The following is a 25,069-nucleotide window of genomic DNA, read 5'->3' on the forward strand; positions in this document are numbered from 1 at the left end:
CTTTAACAGCTTCACAAGCCACTATATACTCGGCCTCCATGGTGGAGTCAGCGATGCACCCTGACTTAGTGCTTCGCCATACTACAGCTCCTCCGTTAAGAGTGAACACTGATTCTGAAGTGAATTTTTGAGAATCCTTATCAGTCTGAAAATCAGAGTCCGTGTATCCTGGGATCAAATCCTTAGAACCATACACAAGCATGTAGTTCCCCGTTCTCTGAAGATGCTTAAGGATATTCTTGACGTCAGTCGAGTAACCTTATTCTGGATTAGACTGATATCTACTGACTATCCCCACAGCGTAGAATATGTCAGGTCTAGTACATAACATCGCATACATCAAACTGCCGACGTCAAATGCATAGGGTATCCGTCTTATTTCCTCAACCTCTTTAGGTGTCTTAGGACGTTGCTTCTTAGACAATGTAACTCCATGGCAAAAAGGAAAAAGACCCCTTTTGGAGTTCTGCATCGAGTACTTGATCAACATCTTGTCAATGTATAATGCTTGAGACAGTGCTAGCATTTTGTTCTTTCAATCCCGAAAGATCTAAATCCCAAGAACAAACTGAGCCTCTCCCAAATCTTTCATTTGGAATTGGGTCACTAGCCAGTTCTTAACTAAAGTCAATAAACCTACATCATTTCCAATGAGTAGGATATCGTCAAAATATAACACTTGGAAAACTACTGAACTGTTGATGATTTTCTTGTAGACACAAGGTTCATCAACGTTTTGGTCAAAACCATAAGATTTGATCATAGTATCAAACTTTATGTTCCAAGACTGAGATGCCTGTTTCAGTCCATAAATGGACCGATTCAGCTTGCAAACCTTTTTCTCCTAATCTTTGGCTATGAATCCCTCGGGTTGTACCATATAAATGATCTACTCAAGAGTACCATTCAGAAAGGCAGTCTTGACATCCATTTGCCATATCTCATAGTCATAATATGAGGCAATGGATAGGAGGATGCAGACAGACTTAAGCATAGCGAGAGGCGAGAAAGTCTCCTCATAGTCAACTCCCTCCACCTGGGTATAACCCTTTGCCACAAGTCTAGCCTTGAAGGTTTGCACCTTCCCATCAGCACCCCGTTTCCTCTTGTAGATCCATTTATAACCTATAAATGTAACCCCATCAGGTGACCTATAAGATCCTAGATTGAGTTGAAGTACATAGACTCCATTTCGAGATCCATGGCTTTGACACATTCATCCCTGTCAACATCCTCCATTGCTTTCTTGTAAGACAACAGATTCTCAATCTCGCCATCAGCTACTATAGCCAGGATTTCAGTTAAACCCATATAATGAATAGATGGGTTCACAACCCTCCCACTATGTCAAGGTTCCCTCAACTCTTGAGGTGGATTTGACCTACTAGATGAACTCCCATCAACTACTCTTGTTGATGTAGTAGGCTCTTCAACAACTCTTGTTGAAGTTTCAGTAGCTTCTTTGAAAAGTTCACTCAATACAGTTTTACTTCTCGGACTGTGCTCCCTTATATGTTCCTCTTCAAGGAAGGTAGCGTTTTTCGACACAAACACATTGTTTTCCTTAGGATCATAAAAGTACCCCTTTCGTGTCCCTTCGGGATAGCCTACAAATAAGCAAAGCCTAGAACGTGGTTCTAGTTTCTTAGGATTATCCTCAAGCACATGTGTTGGGCAACCCTAGATGTGGAAATGACGCAAACTAGCTTTATGCCCGTTCCACAACTCCAAAGGTGTTTTGGCAACACTCTTGGAAGGAACACAGTTAAGGATATAAGATGCAGTCTCTATGTAAAACCCCAAAACGAGACCAGTAAGAAAGTGTAACTCATCATTGACCGAACCATGTCCAACAGGTTCTGTTTCTCCTCTCCAATACACCATTCTGCTGAGGTGTACCAGGTGCTGAGAATTGAGAAACAATTCCATGTTCTATCAAATAGTTCTGGAACTCAAAATCCAGGAACTCTCCACCTCGATCAGATCGAAGTGTCTTAATCCGTTTATCTAATGTGTTTCAACTTCAGCTTTGAACTCTTTGAACTTTTCAAACGACTCTGACTTATCTTGCATAAAAAAACATACCCATACCTTGAATAATCGTCAGTAAAAGTGATTAAATACTTGTAACCTCCCTTGGCTCGCACATTCATCATACCACAAAGGTCTGAATGTACTAATTCTAGAGGCTATTTGGCTCGATAACCTTTTCCAGTAAAAGGTCTTTTAGTCATCTTTCCTTCAAAGCATGACTCGCACATTGGTAAAGAATTTTCCTCTAACTCGTTTAAAAGTACATTCTTCACCAACCTCTCAATCCTATTGAGATTGATGTGCCTTAATCGAAGGTGCCAAAGTTAGACATTTTCTTTAGGAGAAACCTTAAGTCGTTTATTTTGAGTTACGATAGTTTTAAACATCTCTGTGTTATTGAGGAATTTGTTGCTAATGACCTTAACACATACAAATTATTTTCCAGTAAAGCTGGACATATCTCAACACCATCTTTCAGAATAAACACTTTATTAATTGAAAAATTAAGAGTGTATTTACATTCAAGCAAGGACTTTACAGAAATCAAGTTCCTCTTTAATTCGGGAACAACATATACATCATTCAAAATGATAAACCTATTCTGTAAAGTCAACCAGAGGCCTCCACTGCCACAGTTGAGACGACATGTCCAGTTCCTACTCGCATCATCATCTCACCAGCCTCAAGCTGTCGCCAGGATTTAATCCCTTGAAAAGAAGAACAAAGATGGTTAGTGGCCTCAGAGTCTATAATCGAGGCAGAATCATCATTCTCCACTAACAAGTTCCCAAAACTAATAAATCACATTTACCTTGTTTAGCCTTGACCTTTGCTTCTTCCTCTCATTTAACCAACATGGGCAGTTCCGTTTCCAATGCCAATCCTAGTTGCAGTCGAAACATTTTCTTTTTTCATCCAGCCTGGTTGCCTACACCGCTGAGCGGCAGGTTGTGGTGGGTTTTGCTAGTGTCGGCCATCCCCTTCAAAATGGAAAACCTATTCTATCTTCTTAACTTTTTTAGCAAGAATTGGAACGTATACAATTCGTTGAGGAGTATTATAAGGGTATAATCAACCCTGTTCAAAACAACATTGCTTACAAAGTGCAGGAAGCTTTCTAGCAATGTTTGCAGAATAATGCTAACTTGGCTGCCCTCATAGATGCGAGCCCCATTCATCTCTGCCACATTAAAGTGGACCATCAGTTTTAGATCATGTTCTCGAACAAATGTACCCTTCTTCATTTTGGAGTTGAAGATGCACTTTAAAGTGTCATGCTTGAGCTGCCCGGACGGTTGTCCGAACATTCCTTTTAGGGACTCCATGATCTCACGTGCAGTGGCCATGGGCTAATGCTTCTTGACCAAGACGTCATTCAGGCTGGCCAAGATGTATGCTCGGGATTTCTCGTTTGCCCGTGTCCATCGCTCATACACGTCTTGAACATTTCGAGCAGCCGTAGAAGGTGGAATAGGAGGACACTCCTCCATAAGGATGAATCGGAGGTCATCGATGATAAGTATTGTGAGTATTGAGTTCTTTTAACTAGCGTAGTTATCGCCAGTTAGTTTATCAATGGCTAATATAGCTAAAGTAGTGGTTGCCATAATTTAAAAGTTGCTGAAAACAAGAACAGACTTAATAAGTCTACTTGCATTACCACTTTTAACACCAATTTTTAGGTTTTAGCAAAATAGTTCTATTGTATCCTAAGGAAAAGACATCTATTTTGCAATAATGCCCTAGCGAGGTAGGACAAAAGTTACCGTTGGTCCAAAATTTGTTAACAACCTTAACAATTCCGCATAAGTATAACCCTTCATTTTAGACCCTAGAGTCTACCCCTAATGCACCCACCGTAGGGAAAAAGCAGATTAGGACAAGAGACTAAAGCAACCTTATCCTTTTCAGGAGATCAGATAAAGAGTTGTGCAAATACAACCATCTTTTAGGGGGACACTCCTAGGGTGCCTCGAGGCGATGCACAAAATGTTATGCAACCTAATGAGAGAGACCGTGGAATATGTTGTCACACGTCCCACCCCCACTTACCATGAAAATTCTCTCCATTCACCTTGGTATTGACCTACCCAAACACCATCAAATCATACAAGTTCGAATCAAGTCTTATTAAACACTTTAACAAAATATCATAAAATTTGCATGCATGCAGCAAATCTATCTAATTCACCTTTTCAGGTAGGTTCTCAGGTAAGGGTGTTCCATTTCTGTCAGCTTAAATACCCTAACCTAGACAGAACCCACCTTAGATAAAAAATCCCTTATAGATAGATTTGGTACATATTTAATCTTTTATTAGCCAATTTAATTCTATTAAATCGATTAAAAGATTTCTAATCTCATTAGAACTGTGATCTTAGGTCTATCTCAATCAAATTTTAAAACTCTTTTAAAACATGATTAAACCTAAGTTTGCATGCATGTCTTTCTTATTGATTTTAGTTCTAATTTCTATTATAACTCATATAAAAAGAAAAAACTAAAACCAACTACATTACTAAGCTAGACTAGATATTATAACTTTTATAAATTAAGTGTCATGTTTCATGCATTGTTCATTCATTACTATATATAACACTTATATAAATTGTAATGAACCAAGAATATATGCTTTCATACACCCTTATACTAGAACACTTATAATATAAAGATGATGCATGGATATGCTTAATGCATGTATATGTTATAACTCTTATATTATATGATACATGAGCATGCTTTAATATAATTTAATCATGCAAACTACTATATTATAACATTTATAATATAAAGATGATGCATGAATAAAATGCATAATCTATGGTGGGTTTTAAAACTATATGGCATACTTTATGACTATAATTAAGCATACATCACATGTATGTTCATAAAAAAACAATGGACGGGGATATTTTGCCTAAAAAATCGAAAAAGAAAAGCTATCTATTACAAAAACCATCGAGTCAACTGGTTAAAACAGGCGAACCGGGTCTTGAACCACCCAAGCGAAGCATCATTTCGTTGATCGTATAGTAGCTCCTTGTGATCGTCGAGTAACGCTGAACGAGTATAAACGATCGTGTAGCATGGATTGAGCACCTTTGACTATGCGATGAAGCATGAAGGCCACGTGATCGAGCAGTGCACTGCCTAAGTGATCAAGTAGACGACAACTATCCGATGAAGCATGATCGTCTAAACGATCGAGAAGCAAGCATCAAGTATCACATACCAAGTGATCGAGTAGCCAGTGACTATGCAATGAGCATGCAGGCCTACTCAATCGTTTAGTGCATGCGATTACCATGCGTCGAGTATTATATACTCAACGATCGTTTATCTCAGCGTCTATGCGATCGAGTAGCCAACACCACACGATCGAGTAAACTCTTTACTTGATCTCGTAGCATCAGCCATGCGATCGTTTAGAAAATACTACACAATCGAATAGCCAAATCTAAACGATCATTTAGCCTGGGCTACATGATGCAACCAACCTTTGGTCTTCTTCCTTAATGAGAATGACATCTCCATACGTTGAAGCTTCATCACAAACAACTCTTACAGACTCAATCACTTTGAATACTATTGTGAAAGAACATACACATTTACAATCAAACAACAATAGTTATGCACAAACTTTAAATTACAGCACGCTTCATAAAATTAACACTACAGATCGAGTGAACATACCCTTGAAGAATTTTTCTTCTCATATCTCACGATCAAATAGCATGAACGTTCAACAGCATGAACGCAATGCCTCATAACTATCCTTTAACAACAACGAGTAACACTCGACCCTCGACCCTTGAACAGCACGTAGACACCACCACGAGGCTACCTTGGTATTCTCGGTTTGAGAATTTAGGAGTTGTGGGCTCTGTATGGATTTGGTAGAGAGAAAGAGGAACTGAATGATCGTGTAGACAATCGAGTAAGTGGGAGAAGTCCAAAGTCTATCGTGTAGACTTAGGTACTCGATCGTTTAGAAGCGAGCGACTATCATATAGAAAAACTCAATACACGATCGTTTACTCTCTCAAGCTATCATATAGCTTTTTCTTTATGCACGTTTACTTATCGTTCAATTATTGAAAAATGAAAACGATTTTCATTTTATCCATCAGTTACCATAACTGATTACAACTTCTCACTAAGTTGGTTATTAGGAGAAAAAAATCGAAACCAATTATCTCATAATTGATTAAATTATAAATAAACAATATATTTATAACCTATAGTTTTAATATCACATCTCATGCAATATATAAACCATAGTTCTATTTCTCCTTTATGGTATTTAATATTAATTCCTTCAATTAATATATCTAATACATCAAATCAATTATATCACATATAATTGAAGCAATTTAATTATATCGTATATAATAAATTTTGCTCTTGTTAATTTGAACACTTCAAACTAACCCAAAAATTGATTCTCAACATGAATCCATTGAGCTACCAAGGAGACCTTATGGACTTGTAGCTTGAAGATCCAACGGTACATGAATAACTGACTAAACTCTTTAATCACGATATCCACCATCCATTAACTGCCAGGGAGTCCACTAAAGACCAACAGTTGCATTATTCGCACTACAGATATATTTTTGTGTCCATTGAATACAACCAATCAACAGTACAATGACCCTTCACAAATCGCTCGTAAGTACAGTCATGCCAATTTACCGTTTTGCCTTGTAACAACTCCTTAAGTACCATTGATTCCTCTAATGAACAATACATCATAGTCCTAATATGAGTAAACACTTCTTAGGCCAAGAAAAGGTGTGGCGCCACATTGTTCAAGCCCCAGAATCAACCCTTAAGGGGGCAATTTATCTACTTTCCCCTACTTCGTGGAAAAAGTGAATTCTGTCTTGTGTAGCTGAGTTCCCAGCTCCTCAATCAGACAAATCGCCAAAGTGGTAGGTTTGAATTGGCGATCTGGCCACTCGCACCCATGCAAATCAAAGGAATGCCCTCACAGACAGGAGTTCCCAACTCACTCAGGATTAAGGTCATGTTACCTATGATCATCCTAGTGAAATGAAAGTCTCTGTCATGAACGGCGTTATATAACAAGACTAAACATTTCGTGGTCTGGTCATATACAAACTCCTTTGTATAGAGCATCCTTGCTCGCATGTCTAATACATGAATGGTCAAGATCAAATCATTTGTAGCACTTTACAACACTTGTAACATCTACAAAGCGGGCCAAACTCGTAGTGTCACCAGGATAAGGTTTCCCTCCTTTATCCATATACTACAGACCATTTAGGTTATCACTTAAAGTAAGATCCACTTGTATGTTTCCACATACATGCTTAAGTAACAACGATAACCAGGGATCTTAGTTTATTGGTTTGTGGTTAATGCAACTAAAATATCTCATATTTCACAGACAGTAGTGAATGTAATATCTCGTATTATTACATCATATAGAACTTGTTCATACAGGTGTTTGCAAACTGCAGGAACCTACAAGATTTAGGGTATCAACTTCAATAGTATTTATACTGACTTACCACATGTGTAGCTGACCTAGTTACACAAAATTAATCTCTCCACCTATATTAGTAAATTAATATTTTAGATTTCAAATTAACTATATTAGTCATATAAAAGTATTTGTTAAATTACATTAAAATAACATATTGAGAACCGTAGGCTCATCCAGCCAATTGATGATCATTGACACATCGGAGCTGTAGAGCCATTGTTGGAAATCATTCCCAAGCCCATAATTATAGAAGTATCAGAGGCCCAACGATTTCTCAAGTGTCAGGTTTTGTTAGCTTGCATAGTTGTCTATACAGCCATACCAAATGACACACTCCACCCCAAGAATATCATCCTGCTTCATAGAGGTTGGCTAACAATGGTAGGAACATCAAGTGCACAAAGTGACTTGATTTGTCAGAAAACAGACTTCCACCATGATCTAAAGTAAAGCCCGCGTATATCTCATGACAACTTCCTCATCTGTATCATCATCAAGTCTTAGAAATTGTGTCCCTAACCATGTTAAACTTAATCATGATCCTTTAATTTTATCAATAGGTAGGCCCATACCGATTAACATTTCACAAATATTGAGTCAGACATCATGCATTATTCTGGTAACAGGTTCGCCGTCAACAGACAACCCGAATAATACTTCTATGTCCTGTAAGGTAATAGTGCACTATAGTAGGCACATGAAACGTATGCGTCTCTGGCCTCCATCTTTCAATCAGTGTAGTGATGAGATGCCAATCTAATTAAATGAATCCCAATCTAGCCACTCCATAAAATCCTGATGTATGAAGTAATGGCAGTATTCTATGGTGGAGTGGAATAGTGTGATGAACAACCGCCTCTCGACATCTACAATATATCTCACATGTAGTACGATCTTGCCATACAACTGACGATCGATGAGTAGATTGATCGTATAAAACATCAGGATCAATTGATCGTTGTGACCTAAAAGAAAAAAAATTTGTTTATTTCTTGAGTAGAACATTCAAATAAATTTGAATTTAAACAATAAATTATAATAAGAAATATTAATTACACAATAAAAAAGGCGTTAATTACATAATAAAAATATTAATTACACGATAAAAATATTAATAACAAAAATCCCTAACTATATAATGTCTATCTTTATAACGAATGACATTTCCTCTGATTGTGACCTAACTGATTACAAAATTTCCATACTTTAGCACCTAGTTCTGTCCAGTCCATCTTGTTATGGTACCGTGAACACATTGATCTACTAGGTTTCCTCAACAAAAGATGGGTCGGCATGTAAGACATGCATATTAAGATGTGTGATCTAGTAATCTTCGTGTGGTATAGGTTGAAATAAAGGAGAGTACCATGCAACGTATGTGGACAGTTTATAATAGTCTTCAATGAAATCTTTGTATATAGCATGCAACGTATGTTGATAGTTTATAGCAGTCTTATACAGTAAACAACATTATAAAGTAAGAGTGACTTATTTCTTAGTCCGATCTTATGCAAACTCATTGCATAGGATGCCCCTACTCCTCATATCATAACATATACGAATTAGGATCACATCATATGTAGCACTTTACAACTCTTTGTAACAACTATAGAGTAGGCCGCATCCAATGGTGTTACCAGAATAAGGTACCCAACCTTATTTATGTACCATAGATCATTTTGACTATTTACTCGAACCTGATCCACTTTTATGTCTCCACATAAAGTTCAAGTACTCATACAATAGTCATGGGTCTACCGCATCCAATGGTGTTACCAGAATAAGATACCCAACCTTATTCATGTACCATAGATCATTTTGACTATTTACTCAAACCTGATCCACTGTTATGTCTCCACATAAAGTTCAAGTACTCATACAATAGTCATGGGTCTTAGTTTATTGGATTACACTTTCATACAATTTATGAAATCAATAATAAGTATATTGATTATAGAATATGTTTATCATTTTACAAACTACGAGTTTTAGGACATAAAACCAAATAATACTCCCACTTGGACTAAAACTCCAGTGGATCAATATATACAAATATATACAATGTTGAGTTTACATGGAGAGAATAGAAGGTATAAATACAATAAACTAGGGCATTACAATACCCAAAAATTCTCCCACTTGCCCTACTGATATAAAACTCGTAGACCTGGTCCTACTAGGTGACCCTCGAACACTTTAGTCGAGAGGGTCTTTGTAAATGGATCAGCTAAGTTGTCTTAGGAAGAAATCTGGGTGACGTTGACGTCTCCTCAGTGTACAATCTCTCTGATGAGATGGTACTTTCGCTCGATATGCTTTCCTCTTTTATGGTTTCGTGGTTCCTTTGAATTTGCAACTGCTCACTATTGTCACAATAAAGAGTGACAGGCAGTTGCATATTAGGAACTACTTCCAAATCTGTCATGAACATTCTAAGCCATACTGCTTCTTTTGTTGCTTCACTTGTATCTACATACTCAGCTTCCATTGGGGAGTCAGTAATACAACTCTACTTGTTGCTTCTTCATACAACTGCTTCTCCGTTTAGAGTGAATACTATCCCAAAGTTGATTTTCTCGAATCAATATCGGTTTGAAAGTCATAATCAGTGTATCTAATAAGGACCAGATCCTTAGCATCATACACGAGCATATAATCTCTCATTCTCCGAAGATACTTGAGAATGTATTTAACAGCAGTCCAATGATCATGACAAGGATTGGACTGAAATCTGCTGACAATTTCTACGGCATAGCATATATCGGGATGAGTACACAACATAGCATACATTAAACTCCCTACTGTTGATGCGTATGGAATTCGATTCATCTCCTCAACCTCTTAAGGTTCTTAGGATTCTGTTCCTTAGACAGGTGAATTCCATGTTTGGAAGGTAAAAATCCTTTCTTGGAATTTTGCACTTTATACCTAGACAACATCTTGTCTATATAAGATGCTTGAGATAATGCTAATGTTCTGTTCTTGCGATTCCGAACTATTTGGATTCCAAGAATATACTGTGCTTCTCCCAAATATTTCATTTGGAATAGTGAAGCCAGCCATCTCTTCACGTCAGTTAGATATTCTACCTCATTCTCAATGAGTAGAATATCATCAACATACAACACCAGAAAAGCGATAGTTTTGTTAACAATTTTCTTGTATACACAGGGTTCGTCAACATTTTGTTCAAAGCCATAAAATTTGATCACAGCGTCAAATCTCATATTCTAGGATCTAGAAGCTTGTTTTAATCCATAAATGGATCGATTATGCTTGTAAACCTTTTACTCATGACCCTGCTATATAAACCCTTTTGGTTGAGACATATAGATACTCTCCTCAAGATAGCCATTCAGAAAAGTTGTCTTGACATCCATTTTCCATATTTCATAATCATAAAATGTGGCTATAGACAAGAGTATTCTAATAGACTTTATCATGGCAACGGGAGAGAAGGTTTCTTCAAAATCTACCCCTCTCTTTAGGTAAACCCTTTTGCCACAAGTCTAACTTTATAGGTCTGTACCTTACCAGCTTGGTCTCGTTTACTCTTGTAGATCCATTTTCAACCGATGGGTTTTATCCCTTCAAGTTGATCAACAAGATCCCAGACAGAATTGAAATACATAGATTCCATTTCAAGGTCCATGGCTTTCAACCATTGGTCTTTGTCCACATCGTTCATTGCTTGATTAAAAGACAATGGATCTTCTAAACCATCATCTGGTATAATGACTTGAGTTTCAGTTAAACCCATTTACCTGTCAGGCTGTTGCACAACCCTCCCACTATGACGAGGCATTCTCAACTCTTGAGAAGGATGTGAAGTCACAGTTTCATCAACAACTCTTGTTGATAGACCTGCTCTATCAACAATTCTTGTTGAATGACCTGCTCGATTGTTGACATAAAAATTGATGCTTCTATTTTAAGCACACGCACTACAATATATGTGCCTGATACAAGTCCATGTTCCCGTTACTAGTTCCTCAGCAACGGCGTCATAAACTTGTTGACATAAAATTAGTCCATAAACTTGTAACGCATAAAATTTATTCTTCTTATGTCATACAACGCATGGATGATTGCGATGATATGCGATACTACTTCTAGATGTATGCGTTATTAACGACATGCTTGTAGTATGCTATGTGTTGTCACAAGTTTCCTTGCATTGAAACCAAGTATAATTTCACCATAAGTTTCTCGGAGTGATCCAAGGTCGAACACAGGTTAGGTTGATTGTGTTATGTTCGTTATATATGCGATCGGGGATTTTTCAATTTAATAAAAGTGTGGTTTGTACATGCGATAAAGTAAATTATACAGTAAAGTAAAGATAAGCGATAAAAATGCAATAATAAAGTAAATTGCAATAAAAGTAAAGTGCAATAAAATAAACCTAAGCTATGATGATACAAGATACAGGTTACATGATACGAGATACCGAGGTTGAGACTGACTGTGAAGATTATACAAAGGTTGTGTTATGCGGTGGCAAGGTTTATGTGCGAAGAAGAAAGAGAAAGGATAATTAATATAAATAGCGCAAGTTTCTTAATTGCGTTAAAGATATAAGTACGGTTCCATTTTTCCTTGGCGTACACCTCTCGGTGATTGGCCGCATTTCCTATATCTCTGTGGTGAAACAGGGACAAACGTAGTGAATGCAAGGTTACTTCCATCTCTAGAAGTACTTCTTGCTTTAGTTAACACATTCTTCTAACCTTCTCTCGATAGATCAGAATGGCATCTTCACTTCTGCTCTTGCAGGTGAAGATGTCGTCTAGCATGCTTTAGCTAAACATCTTTATTTCTTTAGCACGGAGTAAGTTACTTGTTTAATTCATATTAATCACCACAAGATTAAGAAAATATCGTGGACAAAGCAATTAATCAAGGAATGGAAATAGATAGAAATGTGGAAATGAATGTGATCATGACATTTAATTTTAAAATCAAGCATTTGATACATGGTTGTGAATGATTTAGACTAAGAAGATAAATACAATTGATGAATAAGAGTTAGAAACAGATACAGAAGAATGCCAACGTCTTGACACCGATCTGGATGGAGAGATTGCTTACCGGCGTAGATGGAGTGAATGGAAGGATGAGCTTCCCTCTCAGGCTTGCTCAACCGGTAGAGTTGATCTAGGTACAGAGCTTCACGGCGGGGATTTGGAATGATTCGCCCTGAGACTTACCTCTCGGCCTTGTCTCTTTTTTTCCCGGATCTTTTCCGATTAGCACTCAGATCAGCCTCTCTCTCCATAGCCTCGTATCAATTATCCCTCGTATCAAGTATATCTTTCAGTGAATTCTCTGAAGGTATCTATAGATGAATGCTCTGACTCTCTACCGTGTGGTCCCCACTTTATTGTCATGGAAATTTCGAGAATGGTAGAATAAATATTCCTTCTATTATGCAATCAATCCGTTGAAAATTCACAACGGTTAGTTGTACACATGTCAAAATCCTCCGTGATTGCATTGCTCATTTGCATCTTCGATCGTTTGTCTGCATGCGGTTTTGTTTTTTAATTACCGCATGTGATTGAAGTTGCGTTGATCACAAAGCTCTTGATTGATTGTCGCATGCGCCGTCATTGCGTTGATCGTCTATTCATTCCTGAATGATGGTCGCAATGCGACGTAGATGCGTTAATCTTTTTCTCTTGAGCCATGAGCGCATACGGTGACTTGATTTCTTGCAAAATAGACTTGAAATATTCTTTTCTACCATTGCAATGGTGTCAGTGGGTGTATTGACGACAACTTATAATTCTTGCATTTCTTAGCCCATTTCCGTAAATTGATGCAACTTTCCTCTCTTTTAACCGCAATATCTAAATAAAGCAGTATAAATAACTTGTATTTCTACAAGTTATCATCGATCAATAACTCTTGTTGATACATTTGTCATTTCTCTGGACATTTCTTCTATTTCTAGCTTACTACGAGGTTAATGATTCTTTATATGGTCTTCTCCAGGAAAATTGCATTTGTCGACACAAATACCTTATCTTCCTAAGAATCATAAAAGAAACCACCTTTTGTTTGTTTTGGGTAGCCTACAAATAGGCATACTTTTGAATGGTGTTCCAATTTTTTAGGACTTTGCACCAACACATGTGCTGGACAACCCCAAATCCTGAAGTGATATAAATTTTCTTTACATCCTCTCTAGAGCTCGTAAGGTGTTTTAGAAACACTTTTGGAGGGAACCATGTTCAAAATATACACTACAGTCCCAACTACGTGTCCCCGAAAAGAATTTGATAACTGAGCGTAACTCATCATGGAACGAACCGTGTCCAACAAGGTTTTGTTTCTCCTTTCTGCCACATTGTTTTGTTGAGGTGTGCCAGAGGCTGTGAGTTGAGACTGAATTCCATGTTCTATCAAATAGTTCTAGAATTCCATGTCCATATACCCACCACTTAGATCCGATCGAAGTGTTTTAATCTTTTTACCTAATTGGTTTTCAACCTCAGCCTTATACTCTTTGAACTTTTCAAAAGTTTCAGACTTTTGGTGCATTAGGTAAACATACCCATACCTTGAATAATCATCTATAAAACTGATGAAATATTCATACCCTCCTCTCGCTCTAACATTTAGAGGCCCACAAAGGTCTAAGTGAATCAGCTCTAGGGGTTCTTTGGCTCTAAGACCTTTTCCAGAAAAAGACCTTTTTGTCATTTTACCCTCGAGACAGGACTGACATGGTGGTAATGAACCGTCTTCCAACTTATTTAGATGACCACTCTTAACCAACTCTCAAACTTGTTGAGATTTATATGACCCAGTCTCAAGTGCCAAAGATAGGCATTTGGAGAAATCTTCCTTTTTTTATGAGTCCCAACAGTTTTAAACATCTTTACGTTCAATACAGCTTTGACCTTAGTTGGTTTTAACATATACAAGTTATTTTCTAATTTTGCATAGCAAATATGTTTATTTCCTATATTGATGAACACTTCATCATTTTTGAAATAAACTTTATAGTTTTGTTCTAGCAAACAAGAGACAGATATTAGATACTTTTCATAGAAGGAATATAATATACATTTTTCAAATAAATGTACTTATCTCCTATAAATAACTTCATATCTCCCACTGCTTTGGCTGAAACAATCTCCCCAGTCCCTACCTTAAAGATTGTTTCACCTTCTGTCAATTGTCTCCAGGAACTTGTTTCCTGTGAGATAGTACAAACATGATTAGCGACACCTGAATCAATTATCCAGATTTTATCATTTTCTACTAAACATGCTTCGATAACAATTAAATAATATTTATCTTGTTGTTCGAAATCTGCACTCTCATCTACATAATTCACAATTGCAAATGAGTTGGGAGATAGAGGACAATCCTCTGTTAAAACTCTTTTGGTGTAATCAACCGCTAGTAATTTGTTTGTTGATTTGATTTTACTGTTATTTAAAACGGAAGCAAGTTTTCTAGAAGAATTCGACATGCTGATAAAATTGAAACAAATTCTAATTAGAAAACTGTAACTAAATCCAAAATCAAGTTTCAGCAAAAAGTAATAATGTACCCATAACCATTATTTATTTGCAATGATACTTTAGTGAGTCAGAATATGTGCTACTGAGGGGCAGTCAGATACGCTTTCACTAGAGCAAACAATTTTGACCAAACACTATCTCTAGAATAACTCTTGTTCCCATTGTCTCCGGAATAACTATTATTCCTATAGTTGTTTAGTTATCATTTTCTGTCAAGATCTTTACTAACAACTTAGTAATTCTTATAAGTGTGACCCGTCATTTTCAAATCTTATAGGACGGTATGAACTTGCCTCTAAAATAGAAGACAATATCTAAGACGGAACTATAAAACCCTATTCATTTTACTGAAGCCTGAGTTGTTCCGAATCCTATATTACAACCCTCCATAGGGATAGTCGTCGCTAAACGACTAGCAAAGGGCCGCTTAAAGCTAACCAACAGGCACAACATAGGAACCTCACAGTTCAGACTAATGGAGCAGACCATAGGATATAATGACACATACCCTTCATCAACTTACTATGAACTACTTCCTCCATTTACCTTGATATTGACACATACAAAACACTTTTCGTAGGGAGGCCACTTCCAGGGTGACACAAAGCGTCATATGAATCTCACAGTGTAAACTATGTGGAGACGTGGCAGTTGAAATCTATATATCATATAATAGACTTATGTTTGAACAACTTCCTCTTATTCACCGAAATCTAGATTTAAGCTAAAAAATACTTTCCGAATGGAGGTCACTTCCAGGATGACACAAAGTATCGCTTAACTCTTAATTGTGAACTCTTAGAGACATAAGAGCTAAAAATAACGTATCGTATATGTTATTAATCTCCCTCTAAAGTTTTCTAATAACTCTATCATATAGAAGTTATTAAACTGCCACTGAAGTGTTCTATTGGGTAGATTTATACTTAAGTTCTTTTTTTCTAATAAAACAACCCTAAGTCTATATGGTTTATCCAAGTATAACTCTTATAATTGGATTTTAACCTACGTTGTCTAGGTGATAAACCATTTGTTACCTCACATCACTCACGTATGCTCATAAAACCGGTCACCAACACTCAATAATTCGGCTATAATCCTCAGGTAGGAGGTGTTTCGTAAACCGTCAACTTAAGTACCCCCAACCTTAGATAGGATTATATATCGGTTGAATTTGTAACCCATGTTTTATAAGTTTTAACTATTAAAATAGGTGTTCAACCTACGTGAGCAGGCAACTGTTGTTTATGGATTTTAAATGTCTAACCCAATTTTATAACAACTTATAAAATTTTAGACATGCTAAACATCCATAACTAAAATAGGTGTTCAACCTACGTGAGCAGGCAACTGTTGTTTATGGATTTTAAATGTCTAACCCAATTTTATAACAACTTATAAAATTTTAGACATGCTAAACATCCATAACATACATAAGGCATTCAATATTTAATATAACTCTTATATTAAATACAAGAAACCCTAACATGCATACTATATACTATAACTAATTATAACATACTTTCAATGCATGTAACATGCTTCATATGGTGGGATTTTAAATCTAAATGGCATACTATATGCACATATAAGATTTATTTAATTATAACATACATCAAATGCATAAATAATTAAACACAGACTGATTGGTATAAACAAGCAAACAGAAGCCTAACTATTACAATAAGCTTTAAAACCGTCTTTGAACCGCTCGAACCACTCCAAACCGAACCTAATCATCTTGAATCGGACTGGATAAGTCTGAACCGGACCAGCCAAAAACACTTTGAGGCTGAACCGGATTGGACCTTGAGAAAACTGATCGAACTATCTGCTCTCGATCCAAACTCAAAGTCTTGCTAAGGTCGTTCGTGTAGCGCTGAAGGCAATTGTCTAGTGTTGAGAAAAGGTACACGATCGCTTAGTGTCTGCCGCAACTAAACGATCGCTTAGCTCTATCGTATAGAACTAAACGATCACTTAACACCATCGCCTAGCGCTTCATGTCATCGTTTAGTACCCACTGTAGCTAAATAATCTCTTAACTCTATTGTATAGAACATCATCGCATCGTTCAGCATCGTAGCTAAGCGATCGTTTAGTTCCATCGCATAGATACTTCAATGCATTGTCTAGCAATGCAACTACATGATCGCTCAGTGATGCATACGATAATGTCGATAGGACTTATATCTAAGCCTCTCTTCTTGTCTATGCGATGATGAATGATACATACATACATAAGATGACCGCATACTATCTTATCCTATTTCTAGGGTGCATGCGATGCATAATAGCAAACAGAAGTCATGTCTAAGTTTCTATCTCTTGCTTATGCAGTTCTAATCTAACTTTCTCAAGCCTAGATTCTAATCTGACTCTCTCAAGCCTAGATTCTGTCTTTAGACTACTCTCTCAAGTATCTCTAAAGGGCGATTAACGCATACATAGGACAAGATGATCGCATAAAATGAAGATCCTAAGTCATTCTCGCTAAATACTTCTCAACCCATTAGGAAATTTAGCTACTCATGCAAAATATGGAAAGATTGAATAGATGTTGAGATGAGAATTCCATTTTATAAATAAAATAGAAATACAAAACAACAATGGAAAGTAGGGATAAGAAGCCCGGTAGCAAGGTCTTGCTTCCCGTGGCTTTTACACTATCCTTTTACTCTACTCTGTTCAAAATAATATCCATGCTCTCGCAAGTATTAGCCCTCTCTTCGTTTATAGCGCTTCCCGGTAGTCTTTCGAGCTAGCCAGGAAAGATCTCTCGACGTCTTCTTCTCTTCACTCGCCTCCGCCTTCTAAGTGTATGAATAACTACAGACTAACGACTATCTAATTCGTATATGATCTATCTTCTGTATGTGGCGAACTCCTTTAACGAAGGTGACCTTCGGTATTTATAGAGCTCAAGGTGAAGAAGCTTTTCTCTCTAATGATTGCAATGATGGGAGGTCATTAAATCTTCTGTCTGATGCACCGATTAATGGTCACCAAAAAGTTGAATGTACTTACTACAGTGTGTCGTTAACGGCTTGTCAACTAAATTCAGATTTGACCGTTTTAGCTTTCCGTCCCATCATGATTTATTATGCTTTCACCTTGATGCGCGTCTTTATGCGGCCACCTGCTTGAGAAAATTCTCGCGAGCGCATACGATCGCATGGCTTTGTGGTCGCAATCTTTTAATGCGCGTGGTTGTCGAATTCTTTGGATCGCAATTTGCTTTGCGCCAACGCATTTTTCCTGCATAAAATAAGTAAATTAGCTGCTTTTATGAGATGGACGCATGCGATGGCAATATTCTCAGTTTACCGCTTTTGGACATGATTTTGTATATTTTTACTGTTGCATTCCCTCATTGTTTTACTTATTTGCATTGTAATAACGTGCATTTCTACCCGTTATCACACCCTTAAATTTAAAACAATGTTTGTCCTCAAGCATAAACTAAAGATTTTCTTTAGAGAGTCAGCTGCCTTTTCTTTACCTAGATTTCTCGAGGTGCCTTATTCAAATTTTATGAACCAAAATCTTCTTAATTTCTATCCTGGTCTCTTCCTAAAATATTTCTAAAACTTAGGGACCGCAAGTTTAACCTTAAAAATACTTGTTTCCAAGACATCGCATGATTTATTTCAAAACTTTTTCCAACCGGGGTGTTTCCAAATGATTTTTATCCTTACACAGTTTAGAGATTCTCTTTGTGACCTTGTGCTGATCCAAGTGCCTAACCTTCGTTTTGGCTTGCCCCCACGGGTGTCATGTGAGCTTCAACTACGAGCAAGGTGCTCTTTCTCAGTCTAAACTCATGCCTATTTGGCAATGGAGTTGCGATCAGTTGATTTATGCGTTGATCAAGATTCCTACCTTCGTTTTGGCTTGCCCCTACGGGCGTCATGCGGACATCCAACTATGAGTAGGATCCGATCTCAATTTTATGATTTTTTTTTAGATGAGATGACTAAAAGTAGCAAGGTTGAAAATAAATACTGGCACCCCTAAATTTAAACGGAACAATGTCCTCATTGCTGATAGACTGGAATAATTCATGCGATGCTCTTAGGAAGTTTTGTAAAGATCATTTTGAAAGAAAGCTGGTGGACCGCTAACTTCTAGAAATATTTCATGAATTGACTGTCCTGAAGTTAAGTTGATTCTAATACATGCGATGAGAAATAGAGGCATACGTTTCATCATTGAAATCATAATTGGTACGGATGAAAAATACTGTGACTAACTAAAGTAATCAATCATTCAATGATTGCGCCAACTAAAGAGGATGCGATGATAAAATTATCAATGTTAAGAATGAGATGCGAGAGTGCAAAATTTGGAATAAACAAAGTCAAAGAAAGATACAACCCCCAAATTCACTCTGTTGCCCGCATCATTTGTGATCGAATCCTTCTTTGTGGTGAGCTGATTTCTTCGATTGCGATGGGCTAAACGAACTAGTCGCATTTTTCGGTTATCACGTAGCTCCACCGCAATCGTTTACCACGATTGTTGTTAGAAAATCAAGAGGGTCAAAAATATGAAAGACAAGGTTTTTTTTTTATTTTTATTTTTGAAAAGTGATGTTTGCGAAAAAAGGTAGAGTAAATTCATGAAATACAGATATAAAAAGGATACTTCAAAAAAAATGCATCCCTGATGAGTTTGTATTGCATATTATCGCAGGGACAACTCATTTCTTCTTCGGTCAGGAATTCCTCAGGTCCACGAAGGTTTTCTTACGAAGGTTTTCTCGCGATGCAAGTCTCCTTCGTGATACATCTTGACTTTGAATACATTGGTCCCGTCCTCATTGGTTAACTCAACCGCCCCATCCGGGAATACCTCTTTGATTATAAATCGTCCAGAAAATCATGACTTTAATTTTTCGGGAAAAAGTCGTAGTCGAGAATTGTATAACAAGACCTTCTATCTAACCTGGAGATTCTTCTCGCATATGCGTTTGTCATGCCAACATTTTGCGTGTTCCTTGTAAATCTTGGCATTTTCATATGCTTGAATTCTCCATTCATCTAGCTCGATCAACTGAAGTTTTCTCGCTTCCCTTGCCGTCTTTAGATCAAAATTGAGCTTCTTTACTGCCCACAGTGCTTTGTGCTACAATTCAAGCAGTAAGTGGCATGCCTTCCCAAACACCAGCACATACAGGGACATGCCTATAGGTGTTTTATAGGCGGTTTTGTATGCCCACAAGGCATCGTCCAGCTTCATGGCCTAATCTTTGCATGAAGGATTCACCATCTTCTCTAGGATCATTTTGATTTCCCTATTGGAAACCTCGGCTTGGCCGTTTGTCTGTGGATGGTATGTGGTGGCGACCTTATGGTGGATATTATACTTGAGCAGCAATTTGTTAATGACGCCATTGACAAAGTGGGAGCCTTCGTCACTTATTATGGCATATGGGGTGCCAAAACGATTGAAGATATTTCTTCACAAGAATTTGGAGACTATCGTCGCATCACTTGCGATGCACAATACCGCTTCAACCCATTTGAAAACATAATCGGCGACCAATAGAATGTACTTGTGACCATTTGATGATGGGAATGGTCCCATAAAGTCTATGCCCCACACGTCGAAGAGTTCCAATTCTAAGATAATATTCATTGGCATCGCATTCTTCCATGAAATGTTTCCCATGCGTTGGTACCTATCACATTTCATCGAATAGTCCTCCCGTCCTTGAATAAAGTCGGCCAAAAATATCCACTTTGTAACACCTTTTCTATTGTGTGTTGACCTCCAAAATGTCCAACATACGGTGCGTCATGGCATTGGGACAGTATGCGCTGTTGAGTAGTCTCTGGTACACATAGACGCAAGATCTGGTCTGACCCCCTCTTGTAAGGATTTGGCTCGTCCCAATAATAGGATTTACATTCGTGTATAAGCCGCCTCTTTTGGTGGGCTGTGTAATGCTCCAGAAATTGTTCACAGACCAGATAATTGACCACATAAGCGTACCATGGTAACTCTTCAATTTTGAACAGCTGCTCATCTGGGAAGGTTGCGTTCACCTTCGATTGGTGGCGGTCGACATTCGGATTTTCTAATCTTGATAGGTGGTCTACAACCTGGTTCTCCGTCCCTTTGCAACCAATAATTTCCATGTTGAATTCTTGAAGGAGGATAACCCATTGAATTAACCTCGGCTTTGCATCTTTCTTGGTCATTAAATATTTGATTGCCCTCAGTGTGTACGATCACTTTGGATGCCAGCAAGTAAGCTCTAAATTTCTCCAACGCAAAGATCACTGCAAGAAGTACTTTTTTAGTGGTAGTGTAATTCGTTTGGGCAGGGTTCAAGGTTCTACTCGCATATGCGATGGGGTGTAGATTTTTTTTCTTCTTTTATGCTAACACCGCCCCCATCGCATAGCCACTAGCATCGCATATCAGCTCAAACGGCTTTGTCTAGTTAGGTACGATCAACACAGGTGTGGTTATCAATGCGTTATTCAGTATTTTGAATGCGTTGAGGCATTGTTCATCAAAGTTAAACGTTCTTTCGGCCTCCCGCAACGCACTCAATGGTGGAGCAATCTTCAAAAAGTCCTTCACAAAACAACGATAAAATCCTGCATGTCCCAAGAAACTCTTGATAACCTTCACATTTGCTACTGGTGGAAGCTTTTCAATGGCCTCAATCTTCGCCTTATCCACCTCCAGCCCTTCCTTGGAAACTTTGTGCCTGAGCATAATACCTTCATTCACCATGAAGTGGCACTTCTCCCAGTTCAGCACAAGATTTATCTCTTCACATCTCCTTAGTATCTTCTCTAAATTGTTCAGACAGACTTCATACGTTTGCCCATAAACCGAGAAGTCGTCCATAAAAATTCCACTGAATCTTCAAGATACTCAGAGAAGATAGCCATCATGCACCTCTGGAACGTGCTCGGTGCATTGCATAATCCGAACGGCATGCGGCGAAAAGCTAATGTTACGTAGGGGCAGGTGAATGTGGTTTTCTCTTGGTCTTCAAGAGCAATCATTATTTGGTTGTAGCCCACATATCCATCCAGAAAACAGAAGTAATCATTTCCTGCTAGGCGGTCTACCATCTGATTAATAAAAGGCAAGGGGAAATGATCCTTCTTCGTCGCCGCATTGAGTTTGCGGTAGTCTATGTAGATCCGCTAGCCAGTGACGGTCCTCATTGGTATTAATTCATTTTTTGCATTTGGGACCACCGTCATTCCTCCCTTCTTAGGCACACATTGCACGGGGCTGACCCATGTGCTATCGGCGATTCGATATATGATGCATGCGTCCAACCATTTGATTATCTTCTTTTTCACAACCTTCTTCATTGCAGGGTTTAGTCTGCATTAAGGTTCGATAGACCTTTTTTGGTTGTCTTTGAGACGTATCTTGTGCATGTAATATGCTGGGCTGATTCCTCTTATGTTAGATGCTAAGCAGTGCATTTCTTGTTCTTCTTGTAGCGCAGAGGAAATTATCACTGGCAAAATTTCATTTTGCCCCAAGAAAACATACTTCAGATGGCTTGGCAAGGTTTTTAATTCCACGGTAGGTGGTTGTTCCAAGGATGGTTTTTGTGCTTTTCTCTCTTCATTCAACGTCAATTTTTCTTCTTTGTTTGTCGTTTCCATGATCGCATTGCAGGTTTCTATGATGTGGTCGCATCCTCTCTTTCATCTTTTTCTTCGGACTCTTCTTTTTCATTACAACTGGGTTCATTGTCGGAATTGGACAGGTCTTCGTCTTCCAGATACGTCATGGCTTTAATAATGTCAAACCTGAGCTTCTTTCCATTTACACTCAACGTGATCTCTTCTTTGTACACATCAATTTGAGTGCGACCAGTGGATAAAAATGGTCGTCCCAATATGATGGGTACATCCTTGTCCGCTTCGTAATCGAGATTGATGAAGTCTGTCGATAAGATAAATTTGTCAATTGAGACTAAGATATCCTTCAAATTTTGTTCTGGGTGAACTAGGGACCTGTCTGCCAGTTGGAGAGTCATCGTTGTGGGCGCCAGCTGCCCCACATTCAACTGTTTGAAAATTGAAAGGGGCATTAAGTTTATACTGGCCCCAAGATCGCAAAGTGCTTGACCTATATATATCCCGCCAATTGAGCAGGGTATTGTGAAACTTTCGGGGTCGCGCATTTTTAGTGGAATAATGTTGTTTGACTTTTGCATTAATGCCACCGTTGCGAACTTTCTTGTGTTCCTTTTCTTTGTCACCATGTCCTTAAAAAACTTAGCATATTTCGGCATTTGTTCAATCGCTTCCGTGAAAGGGATGTTGATGTGCAGCTATTTTAACATGTCCATGAAGCGATGGTACTGCACTTCATCATTTTTCTTCTTCTTAAGTTTTTGAGGGAATGGTGGCAGCTGGACCTTTACAGTTCCCTGTTCCATAGGCTTAGAAGTGGATGCAACTTCTAGTTCATCGTCTCATTTTCTTCTGGTTCATCTTGTGTCAACGGGATCTTGGATCCATCGCAACTGAAGTAGTCCTACTTGGCTCCGTCTTCTCTTCCGCTACTGTCTTTCCACTTCGCAAAGTCATAACTTGACATTGCTTCTTTCCCGTGTTCCCCGGATTGCGAGGGAGCTCAGTTGAACTCAGCAACACCCCTTGCAGTATATTCTTCAGCTCGCCCACAATCTGTCCTATTTGGATTTTGAGATTGTGGATTGAAGTCACCTGATTCTAGAGTGCTGTTTCATTCTTCTCAATATATTACTTTAATAGGCTCTCCAGGGAAGATGATGGTGGCGCTTGCGAGCTGCTAGCGTGATTTTGCAATTGACCGTTTGTTTGCGGGAAAAGTCCTGGTGGCTCTTCTTTTTGCACCATGGGTTGATAATTCTGTTGTTGTTGATTTTTCCATACGAAGTTAGGTGGTTTCTCCACCCAGGGTTATAAGTGTTGGAGAAAGGATTATTCTTTATGAAGTGTACAGATTACGGATTCCTCGAACATTCTTCCATCGGATGGCCTTCTCCACAAGCGGCACAACTTATGCTCGTCTGATCAATTGCATTGACCTGCCCTTTATGCGTTCCCGAGCTATTGATTGCGATTCCTTGTATCAGATTCATCATTGCATTCATTTGATTTTGTAGGGATGCGATGGCCCCATTATTTGCGTCACCTTCTCGAATTTTAAGTCGTTGATCGCTTTTAAGCTAATCTTCATGATTCTTTGAAATGCGATCAAGGATATTTTTAGCCTCATCATACGTTTTATCAAGCAGACCTCCAGCTGCTGCCACATTGACAGCTGTCTACGATGCAGGGTTCAAACCTTGATAAAAGATTTCTATTTGGAGACAGTCAGGTAAGCCATTGTGCGAACAATCTCACATCAATCTCTTAAACCTCGCCTATGCATCATTGAGCGATTCTTCATCTTGTTCAAAATTTGTAATCAACTTCCTCCTTCTTGCATTCTCGATCAGGGGGAAGTACTTCATAAACTTCTCTACTACCTTTTCCCAAGAGGTTATCTCCCCTGGTTCGAGAGAATAGGCCCATTTCTTTACTTGGTCACATAGCGAAAATAGGAACAACGTTAGTCGAACTTCCTCAGCTGAGATGTTTGGGAATTGCAGATTTCAATGAAACTCTGAAGATGGGCGTGCGGATCCTCGCCACGCCTTCCATCAAACTGTCCGGCTGTCTGAATCATCTACAACATAATTGGCTTCATCTCAAACCTCGATCCATCCAGAGCAAGCCTCATGATTCCTGGGGAGAAATCATAGAGGTTAGGTGACGCATAGTCCCAGATGGGTCTATTACAGTCGTTCGTCAGGATGCATGCAATGTATATGATAATAGAAATCATAGAGTTTGGTTGGTGTTTTGTTTAAGTATAAATTCTATGCGACAGATTCGAGTAAAGAGTTGATGAAATCGAGAATACAATGAGTACGTGATGAACGGGTTGAGAAGGCATTTAGCTA

Source organism: Benincasa hispida, chromosome 12, assembly GCF_027475165.1.
Source record: "Benincasa hispida cultivar pf3 chromosome 12, pf3_genome.v1.1, whole genome shotgun sequence".
NCBI lineage: Eukaryota > Viridiplantae > Streptophyta > Magnoliopsida > Cucurbitales > Cucurbitaceae > Benincasa > Benincasa hispida.